The sequence below is a fragment of the Arvicola amphibius genome, chromosome 12 (assembly GCF_903992535.2).
Source record: "Arvicola amphibius chromosome 12, mArvAmp1.2, whole genome shotgun sequence".
Classification (NCBI taxonomy): domain Eukaryota; kingdom Metazoa; phylum Chordata; class Mammalia; order Rodentia; family Cricetidae; genus Arvicola; species Arvicola amphibius.
Window position 1 is genome coordinate 54,706,914 of NC_052058.2, and position 11,815 is coordinate 54,718,728.

The window sequence follows — 11,815 nt, forward strand, 5'->3', positions numbered from 1 at the left end:
ATTTTCTTCCAGGCAGGGTAAAAAAGCTCAGCATGGACTGTCCCATGATCATAGACTCGGGCTTTACTACATCACTTAGCCTGAGATACAGGGCTGCTCAAACAGTCTCCAGCTCTGTGTTACCCTAGGCTCTGTAAAGCTCGCAGAGATGTGCTCTGGCTTCTCCCTGTGCTGCCAAAGGTCCTGTTTCTGACATTTTTTTTTTTTTTTTTTGAGACACGGTTTCTCTGTAGCTTTGGAGCCTATCCCAGAACTAGCTCTGTAGACCAGATTAGCCTGCCTCTGCCTCCGGAGTGCTGGGATTAAAGATGTGCGCCACCATCGCACGGCTGTTTCTGACACTCTTAAAACCCTTTTCTTGGTTCTTATCAGCTCAACATTATTTCCTTCTTCCAAGTCTAGACTCTTACTCCCTGTTGATTTCCCTCGGTTTCTGACCATTTCCTAAGGGGCTCTCCTGGAGTCTCTCAGGACTTTCATCCACGACATTGGATTTGGCTGTTATTGTCATGGGTGTCTTCTGTTTGTCCCTCCCGCCAGGCATTTCTTTTCAATTCCAGGCAAGTGCTCCACTCTACCTGCTAGATGAAGTTCGAGTGTCGTGACACCCCTGCTGTATTAATGAATTGATATTCTCTTCCAGTTGGCTAATGTCTCCTCTGATAACTGTTTCTGGCTGAAGTTCCCAGTGTCTCCTCAGCATTGAAACCATAAACCAATCTAGCATCTTTAGTCTCCATTCCCCGACTCTTCTAGCTCATCAGACTTCTGTCAGGGACAAACAAGACACAGGCTGATTGGGACCCCTCTGTAGGACACTGAGAACCCACCCTGACTTTCTGGCCCCTCTGTCTCTCCATTTCTCACCTACCCTAGCCCTTGACTCAAGCAGATGCCCCACCTTTCCTGTATGAGCCCCTTTCTCCATTTTGGCTAGGCCCTGTCCTTTGACTGTGTGCTCCATTCCTACCCCGTGAAGATTGCTTGACTGAATATGTTGGGCAATGTGAGATGAAGGCAAGCGGAAAACCCCCAATCCATGCCTGTAGGAATGTCAAGAGTGATCAGACCACCACAGAGAAGAAGCCTCCAGCAACAGCTCCTCCATATTTTTAAAATTTTATTTCCAAATTTGAAGAGGTAAGCTATAAACTAGTTATACAGATGTGGCCTTGGTGGGATGGCCACTTACAGATAGATCTAGGTTTGTAGACAACCTCAGAAGAAGGTAGATACCTTCTTTAAATCCCCTTGGGCTATTCACATTCCCTACCCTCATCATTCCACCCCTCTTCCTGCACCACTAGGGTTTTCAGCCAAACACTAACCGTGGACAAATACGCATTGCCATGACTGCTCCTCATAAATCAGGTGGTGAGATTTAGCTTTAGGATTTTTCAGCTCAGCGCTCATCAATGACACCTCTGTATCTGCTCCTCATTAGCAGAGGAGATGGGAGGCCACCCACTCCTCCGAGACTTAGCCATGCCAGGGAAGCCTCAACTTCTGGCTGAACATGACCTAGAGCCTCACAGACACAGTGTTCATTTGAGTCTGGTCCTGGCCACGTCTCCATCTCCACCTCTCACCTCACGTCTAGCAGCAGCTTCTTTCTGGCTCTCTGAGCCACTTGGCTTGTCTTCCCTCATTTCTCTTTCTCCAGTACCCCCAAACTATTACCCATATGTGCAAGTGTACATGTTCATACGTGCAACATGAGTGTGCACATGCATGCACATGTGTACATGTGGATACCAGAGTTCCATTTGGGGTGTCTTCCTCAATTTCTCCCCATCTTATTTTTTGAGACAGGATCTCTTCCTGAATGTGGAACTCACTGAGGTGGCTAGATTGGCTGCATAGTGAGCTCCAGGTTCTATTTCTGTCTCTATAGCGCTAAGGTTAGCAATATGTGCTGATCCGACCAGCTTTATCCATGAGTACTGGGTATCTGAAGGTCTTCACAATTGTAAGCAGACACCTTACCAACTGAGCTATCTCCAGCCCCCTAAACTATTTTTATACTGTAACTGACAATATTTTAAAAAAAGTTCAATTCACTTTTTAAAAACAATTACATTGTTTATTTTGAAAAAAATCTACATTTCAATGATTTTCCACAGTTTTGGAGACCTCAAAGGGCTGTGACTATGATGAGATCCTCATGATGTGGTTCCTGGCTGCCTATCTGCCTCCCGAGACACCACCTTCTGTCTTTTCTATTCCATCCAGACATTTTCCCTATTCCATGTTGTTGACTGACTCAAGCTGCATCCCTCCTCTAGGCCTTCGGGAAGGTTCCATTTCCTGATAGACCCTTCTTCCTTCTTGTCCTTTCCAATCTCTGACCTCCAGCCTTTGCCCTTCACTTAGCTAACTCAACCCTTGAAGCTCAACCCACCAATGCCACACCCATTTTATTTTCCTAGACCCAGCTGGGAATCACCATGGTGAGCTCCTGATGGTCCCACATTTCTTCCTCACCTCAGCATCCTCTGGCTTGATTATTTAATTATGACTTATCTTTCTTGCAAAGTTAGAAGCTCTGTAATGGTAGGGACAATTTTTAAAAATCTTCTGTTGCTTCTCTAGCTTTTATAACAATGATGGGTAAATAGTCGGCAGTCTGAGGACAGCCTAGGCTATATCGTGAGGCTCTGTTAGGAAAAAAAAAGTTTCACATGGACCTCCGTCTAGGCTAAGTAAATACAACATAAAGGTGGCAATCTTTGTGAACCTTTACCACTAGTGTTTGTAATTATATTTTATTACTGCTGCAAACTATTGATTTATGAACAGAAAGAAAACCCAAAATCACATTATAATAAAGGAAATGAGCAGTGTAGAGAAAAAAAATATACAGAAGGGAAAGAGAAAACCCGAGATTCTCTTTAAATTAAGTATTGTATTTACCGGAATAGAAACTAATTTTATCTGAATCAGTTCAATAACTATCATCTACAGTGGAGGCGAAATATCATTAGTGTTCACACTTCCCGGGGAAAGTGAGGAGAACGCTCAGAATCCTGTACTGACACGAGACAAACCCTGCGCAGGTCACACATTGCAATTCTGTTTCACAGACCTCCCGGGGAGCTGGATGGAGACGTCCATGCTGTTTCCCTAAAATGTTCGAAACACAATTGATTGTATCTTAAAATAGGACCGCAGCCCAGCACCGGGAACAGTAATGGAAAATGGTGTCTCAGAGGCTTTGCGTCTTTCAGTTAACAAAGAATCAGCGGTGACATGGACTCCTTTGGACGCCTCAGTTCCCCCGTTTGTGCTCACAGTTAAAAATAGCCATCTTCATGGCTGTCTCTGCCCTCCCCCCATTTTGTCATGGGAAATGCCTTGACAGCTAGTTAGTATCCTGCTGAGGGCCCCAACTCTTCCAGGGGTGTTGCCCTTTCTCAACCACAGCACACCGGCATTCACTGACGGTTATTGCAGAGAATTTAAGACCCAGGTTTGTTTGCTTTAGTTTCTTTAAGCTGCTACTAAGTGTTCCCAGATGAATGTACATGAATTTTCAGAGTGGGACCAGAACAGAGCAAGAAGACAAAGGAGAGGTCACCAGTATTATAACAATACAGAGGGTCATCAGTTTACAAAAGGAGGTTTACTTTGACTCAGGATTGGTTAGCCTGTTGCTTTTGGTTTGTGGCAAAGCAGCATGACATCAGTAGGGTAAGGGAGTAAAATCAGGGACTCAAGATTTTGGCCTTTGAAAGGACTGTTAAGATCCAAATATAGCTTCTCCCAAAATGAATGGAGAAATCCATCCCTTGCAAAGAAGTCCCAAGGCTCGGTTTTAAGAGGTTTATTTAGACACACACACACACACACACACATACACACACACACACACACACACACACACACACAAGAGCTACTCTGTTTCTCCAAATTTGAACCAATATTCCTTACACTAAAAAGTGCTTCTCCCTCTCTTTCTTCCTCCTGCCCTCTAGCTTAAAGAATAAGATTGAGTTCATGTCTGAATCGATTTCAATTCTAGGATAAAGATGCAGGAACAATTATGACTGACAGTAGAGTTCAAGTGTTGAGAAGTGACAGGAAGACGGATTCAGAGAAGCCTGGAGAATTGAAGTTCCCCAACAGCGACAGAAATCTCACAAAGGGGAATGGGTTTTCTGTGGGCTTGTGTTGGGCACTTGAGCCAATGCAATTCTTCCTCAAGGTGAAGGGAGACACACAAAATGGGGGAAGTACAAAACACAGCACAAAAGCAAACTTCTTGACAAGCACTTACTCTTGGAGTGAGTACCTTCATTACCGCAGGCAACTGCCTTGGGATAATTTCTTTCTGTGGCTTCTTTATACATATGACACATGTGGAAGGCTTTATAAGTGCTACGTGTCACCATTTTAAGGGGCTTTAATGCAGTCTGCGTGTCCCCAGACTTAGGTGATAGTGATGGTTAATCCAGCCTGTCAACCGGATGCATCTGAAATCACCCGAAACACAAGCTTTGGGGAACTCCAGAGAGGGATTTTCTTGATCAGGTTATCTGAAGCAGAAAGGCCACCCTACATGTGGGAGGTACCTTCTATGATCTTTCTAGATAGACAGGCATGAAGGAAGGAAGCTTTGCTCTTTGGTTTTTGCTTTCTTATTTTTGGCCGTCGCTCCCACTGGCAAATTCATCTGTCTGTTGCTGTGGAATTCATTCACCAACACTAGAACTATTTTTTTTTGGGGGGGGGAATGCTAAAATAAACTGAAGACCACTGACAATCCAGGAACCTTCCAGGCCTTTAGTGCCAAATTAGGACTTAAGAGGTGTCCAGCTTCATGGAATGAGCAGTTCATTCCTGGTCTTTGCAGCCTGAGACAGCCATTGGTGGACTATCCAGACCATGCCTTGTAAGTCAGTCTAATAAATTCTTTATATGTATTTTATATTATATCACTTCTGTCCCTTAGGAAACCCTGACTAACACAGGACTTAATTTTCTGTTTTGCACTGTAATTTACAAAGGTGTTCCTTTGTTCTTCATGGTTGTTGGGGATCAAGGACCACCCACCAGGAAAGTATCTCTCTGAAGATGCTGTAGTACTAGTCTGAGAAAAAAGAGCAAATCTGAGGAATTTGGCAGAGGTCTAAAGAGACTGAGCAATTTGATGGCTGTAAAGGAAGAAATTACAATACGACATCAAACAAATGAGAAAATAAGTAATCAGTGGAAAAAATGCAGATCATTTTCTAGACGGCAGAGAATGATGGGGCCTGAATAACAGAACCCGCAGACAGTTCTCAGGGTGAAAAATAGAGGCAGAAAATGAAGAAGACTTCTCTTCACAGTGGCATGGAAGCAATGGGGCAGTTGAGTAAAGATAAAAAGAAAAAAGCAGAAATATTAAAGAATAAAGGCTGGATGAGGGAAACTGGCACAATGAGATACACATCAAACAAGAACAGAAGGACCGACCACTCAGGAACAATGGACAGGATCGGTGATTCCCGACCATCACTGAGGCGGATCGCATGATTATGGTAGACTTCGTGGGCTGTGTCTTGAGTTGAGAGAGTGGCTAGGATGTGTGAATTAGGAAAGACTCAGTGGGTAGTTGGCCTGTTTAGTTGTACCTAATCAATTTTAATTCAGATACTCATTTTCATTTTCTTTAAATTAGCACTTAAGGAAGGGAATAAAAGAGGTAGCCTGCTTGCCTGGAAGTAAAAGCAATGCCCAGAAAGTCTAGGGACCAAAGGGTTAACTGGGGTTGTTATGGGTTGAGTAGACTTGCAGCAATTCAATTGTTGCAAAAGTCATGCAGAGGGCAGAGAACAGAAATAGAGATGGAACGCACAGAGCCCAAGGCAAGTGCAAAAGTCCTTTTAATTTCTGTTCTCTGTAGGTAGGGGTGGGGCTGCAGCACATGCCAGAAGGAGCAGAATGGAGGACCAGCGAATGAGCCCGCTGGAGACGGGTCCAGCTGCTCTGCTTCATCCCACACCAGACTCTTAGGCAGCTATTTCTTCCTTCCTGGACCTTAAGTTTTCTCACCAGAGAAATAGACTTGACCACACCCTCCTTAGTGTCCCGAATAGAATGGAATGTTATAAATACTTTATCATGATGAGCCTATGAATTCAGGCAAACTATGGGATGTATTTTTGAGTGGGAAGGTGACATGTTTGGTTTTTGAACCCTTCCAGTCTCCAGAGAGGACTGTTTATGTCTTTTGAATTAGTCCTCTCTGTGCCCCCAGAACACTGGATTTTATCTCTAGAAATTATCAACTATTCAATAGATACAAATCAATAAATGCATATGAAGAACCTACCATATGCCAGGCACTGTGCTAGGCATTTAGTCTCAAAGATGCCTTGAGTAACACTTTTATCTTGTTGGAGTTCATCGTCTAGAAAAAAGAAACAGTTAATAGAAATTGATGCCATGGTAGAGAAGTCCTAATAGAATGTGGTAGAAGGATAGGGGAGGTGGGAAGGAGGAGCCTGAGGCAGAGCCCCGGGGCACATCTGCTCCAGATCAGTAAGAGATGTTCATAAGAAACGGTAAGAGAAGACTGCTGTGGCAGAGCCCGAGCCTGTCGAAGCAGGTGGGGTGCTTTGTGAGGTAGGACACAGAGAGATAGCGATTGTGGGTGAAGCCTGAGTTGAGGGCAGAGTGGAGAAAGATAAGGGTGACATGTGATGCTATTGGATGTCAAACCCATTAGAGGAATTTGGGACACGGGAAAGCACTGGGGTTTGCACACATCATAGCCTTCCTGGGATAAATTGCACTTAGTCATGATGACTTGTCCTCTCCTATATTGTTAGAATGGGCTTGCTAATTTGGTAATGGTTTTGTGGGTTTCTTTACGGTAATGTTATGGTTTGTTTGGGCTGTTAAGATAGTGCTGGCCCCATGGAATAAGTTGGAAATGTCCTTCCCAGGTATTAGTTTTGTACTATTGCTTATAACAGATTATCACAAATTTAGTGGCTTCAAACAATGAAAACATGCTAGATATGGTGGCATGTGTCTATAAGCTAGCACTGGAGAGGCTGAAGAAGGAGGAAAATTAGTTTGGGGCCAGCCTGAGCTATACCCTGAGTTCAGCCTAGACTGTAGTGAGCTTGAGTTTTTCAAATCCCAACAGACTTAAACAGAGAACTCTCCACAGACAAATCTCAAATGACTAAAAGACACTTAAGGAAATGCTCAACATCCTTAGTCATAATTTCCAGGGACCACAACATGGGCATCCAGAAGAGACCATTATTCTGCCTGCTATAGTAATTTTCAATTTTTGAAGGTGTTTGTATTGTATAGAACTGGTGGCATTAGCCAGTGAAGTTACTGGGCCTGGAGTTTTCTTTCTGAAAAGTTTTGTTTCAAATGTGATTTCTTCAATATCTGTAGGATTAAAAAAGAAAACTTCAATTTGAGACAGGGTCTTGTTAAATTGTTCAAGCTATCCTTGAGTTTGCTCTCCTTTTCTCTCAACCTTCTGATTATCTGGAATTATAGGTGTGCACCGTCACCCAATTGTATTGTAAAAACTTGTTCATGACTCTCTTTTCCGAGCTCATTATTTCAGTTACCCACTTTACCAGGCAGGGGTATAATTATCATAGAAGTATCATGGTCCTTGTCTCAAGATTTTGCCATCCATACTATTTCCAGGTCTGTCTCTGTTGATGGATGTTTCCCTGTGGATGGTCGTTTGCAGTTTGTATGTCTGACAACTTTTCACTGAGTGTCCAACACGTTATACTTCAGGCTCTTGGGTGGGTGCTGAAGCTTTATACTTCTTTTGTGTCCCTGTGGTATGTTCTAAGCAGCTGTTAGGGATCAAATAGTACGATGATCCTTTTGAGGCTCGCTTTCAGATTTGGTTGAGACCAGTCAACATTCAACATAGGGCTAATTTGGCAATGTCCTCTCGAATAGCGTTCCTTACAGCCCGTGCTTTGTAGGGTTCTCTGCTCTGTTTGAAATAGCTCACCTGGGTGAGCTTCAAGATTTTTTTTTTTTACCCTGTTTGGGCCTTTCTCCTGCCTCAGGTGGTTTTCTCATACACAAGTGCTAATCAGCACAGGCGGCCCTCTGTATCCTTCAGTTCCATGTCTACAGATTTATTTATCCTTATATGGAGCATATTCTTAAAAAGTTGTATTTATATTAAATTTTGTAGTGATCTTTTGTTCCCCTCTCAGAGCTCCTTAAACAATTCAACGTAACAGTGATTCACATAGCAATTGGGTTGTAATATGTGTAAGTAGCCTAGTAATGAGCTAAGCTGATCAGAGCCTGTGTGTAGGCTACACTCATGTGAACTATTATGCTATTTTACATGTCGGACTCAAGCATTCTTAGATGTTGGTGTCTGTGGGGTTTCCTGGAACCAAGTCCCCATGGAGATCATGGAGCAACTGTATTCAGTCACCTATCCAGGCGAAGTCCTTTGTTGATGTCCACAGGTCTCTCACTGAGCAGGTAACTTGTGTTAGTTGGCCACCTATCACTGTAACGAAGAAGCCTGAGATGAACCACTTAGGACGAGGGAGGACTTGCTTTCGCTCAGTGTTTCAGAAGTTCAGGCCGTAGTCTTTTGGTTCCATTGCTTTTGGGCCTGGAGCAAGGCAGAACATCATGGCGGGGAGAGTGTTATTGGGTAAAGCCACTCAGCTCATGGTGGCCAGAAAGTGGAGAGAAAGGGAGCAAGAGGTTGAGTGAAGCCCCGATGACCCCTTTGTAAATATAGGCCTTTGAGGAACATTCTAGACACAAACTCATTACCATCTGTTCTCTCTGACAGCTTGCTCAATGAAATCTCACTGCTTTGGGCTTCTTAAACACACGACTCCACCTCTTCAGTGCAGGTAAATCCCTTTACCCGGGAGATCTCCAATAAACTTTCCAGGCCTGGACATAAGACATATTTAGTGCTCACTTATTTTGTTCCTCCTTTCTTTTTTTAGAAATTGTATAATGCCTGAAATTGTTTTCAGTAGACTGTGCTCAGTTTTGTTGGTTTATAAGGGTGGTGATTTGGGTCATCTTTAGTCCGCCTTGTTGGAAGCAGAAGCTGATATAAAACATCTTAGGGCAAGATTACTAAAGGACCTCATTTAAAAAGTGTGTCAAATTCCAAAGAACAAGGCTGTGGCTGTAAGAAACGAAACTGTAGAGGCCTGGAGTAGGTGGGGAGCATTAAGATACCTTCAACGTGCCTAAGCTGTGCACACTCAGCTCCGCCTGCCTCACGCCAGAAGTGCACACTGGGCCCTGCTGAAAGCTTGCATAGAGCCGGGCAGGAGAGTGTTGGCTCCGCTGGAAGCTGTGACACTAATCTTACTCAGAGTTGTAGGAAATCAAGAGCGCATGGACCCCCTGATTTGCGTGCTTTCTGTGAAGACCACTTCTGCCCATGTTTCCAGGGAAACAGACCCAAGCTCAGGAGGCCTCTTCCCACCTAAACATTAACCCATGACTCAGACAAGAAGCCATTTTTCCAGGACTCACATATGCCTCTTAGGATGACGCTTAATTCTGCAGCAAGATGGCTTTCTTTCCCCAGGATGATTCAGATTGTTCTGGCACGGAGAGACTCTGGAGCTGGGGAATAAGGACCAGGAATCTTCCTGTGCTGCAGAGGGATGGAGAGTCCAGTGGGCTGAGTGTCCCCCTTAACTGCCCTCAGAGGGAAGAGATGGGAATGATTATCAGGAGGTGAAGCTCTCTCCCAGGCTTGGGTTCCTAATTTGAGGAGTCTGGCCAAATGGCCTAGAGGATCATAACCTATTTCTCCTTGACCTCATGCCACTCCTTCGTGGTCTCTTTTTACTGAGGCAGTCTGGAGTAGCTGACTGGAAGATGTAGAAAGGGGGTGTCCGGCTGCACCTGCCAAGCAAGCTCTCACATCCCCGAGTGACCATGAAGGTCTTTGTGTCATGGCAAACTGTAATTGCTTCTATAACAATGACAGATTGTCACAGCCATGACAGACTCCAGGTGTCATCTCTGTGAACATGACATGGAATGATATGGGCACAGATGTCCCCAGTACTTCAGCCCAATTGACTTTAATGCCAAATATAGGTCAGGGGACACAATAGGCATACAGTCAGTACTCTCTGAATGTATAAGTTTCATATTGCCGCAGCCTTGGAGAGGACCACATGCTCAGAGGCTGTGCTGGCTGCGTGTGCCAACAACGTACTGTATAAAATTGACAATACTTCACATGCCACAGTGAGTTCTCTACCTGGGAGGCCTATCCTACAAAGCATGAAGTTGTAACATTTTCGATTATCTCAGCTCCCAAGTTACAGGGACAGGGTGTTCTTAGTTCCAGCTTTGTCGTTCACAGTAACCCTCCGAAGCAGTATTTGCTTTCCTATCTATGGGGTGTTTCCTGCACTTGTAAATCTCACCTCCCCAAGGGAAAAAAATCAGATTCTTGCATTTTCACCTCTGGAAATATCTGTAGATTCAAGTTCTACCAATTACATTCATTGATGGGAGAGTTTGGTGGGGAAAAAGGCAAGGGAGGAAATGAGGACGGAGACTATTTTCTGATTAATCAGTGTTACTTTTCTGATCAGTCAACATGATTTTCTGATCAATCAGCATGACCTGTGAGCAGTGAAGGCAGAATCTTAGGCTTCCAGAGCCCAACATCAGTGGCCCAGTGTGGTCCAAGTGTCATCCCTGGCCATGATGCTTCCAAGCCTGGCCTTCTGGGTGATTTTATCAGTCAATCATATATTTTAATAATTTCTTTTCTTCCTTGACTAAAGTAGCCAGAATATTCTGCTGTGTGGAACTGAGGCCCTGACAGATACAGTTCTCAACTGCTTCCTTTGGCTGTTGGCTGCAAATCGAGCTAATTTCTACTCTGACCGAAAGTGAGATCTCTGAGGAGTGGCTGGGTCAGAATGAGCAAGCAGATCCCAAATCTGCAGGTAGGAGTGAGTGGGGAATCTCACTCCTAAAAATCCCCTCTGCAGTTTCTGAGTGCTCTGGCCTCTGGAAGTCTGTCGCAGTAGCTTACTGCTTGGCTGTGTCACCTCTCTCTTTTCTTCCTCAAGGACACTTGTATGCTGAGGCCGGAGATGTGTGATCTTTTAAGATCTTTTTTTTTTTTGGTCATATCTCACAGTCACCAACGTGTAGAATTTTGCATCACCACTATTGTGTAAATCCTTTACCTTTTCTTCTTCCCCATAGCTGCTGTCTCTGGTTCAGTTCCCTGCCCTCAGCCCCAACAGATTTTGGACCATTTCCCAGGATACCAAAATTCATCATGTCCTTACTTTATTGTAACTGTTTGAATAAGAATGGTCCACGTATTTGAATACTTGGCCCCTGTGTACTTAAATCTTTGGTCCCCTGTTGGTGAAACTGTTTGGGAAGGGTTAGGATGTGCAGTCTTGTTGGAGGAGGTGTGTCATTGAGAGTGGATTTCGAGGTTTCAAAAGCCCATGCCATTATCAGTTACTCCCCCCCCTTCTGTGATGTGAGCTCTCAGCTACTGCTCCAGCACCATGCCTGCCTGCCTACTGCCATGCTCCCCACTATGATGGGCATGGACTCACTCTCAAACTGTAAGCCTTCATAAACTCTTCAACAAGCTCTTTTGGTTTTAGTGTCTTATTACAACAATAGAAAAATAACTAAGACACCCCTCTGGAATGAAATCTTTCCACAGAAAAATGAATGTCCAAGCTGCATTGTGGTCTTGACACCATGAATGTTTTCAACTAATTTCTTACTTGCTCCTCATTTCCTGTGTCCTTCCTCCCACCAGCCTCCAAACACTGGGCTCGCA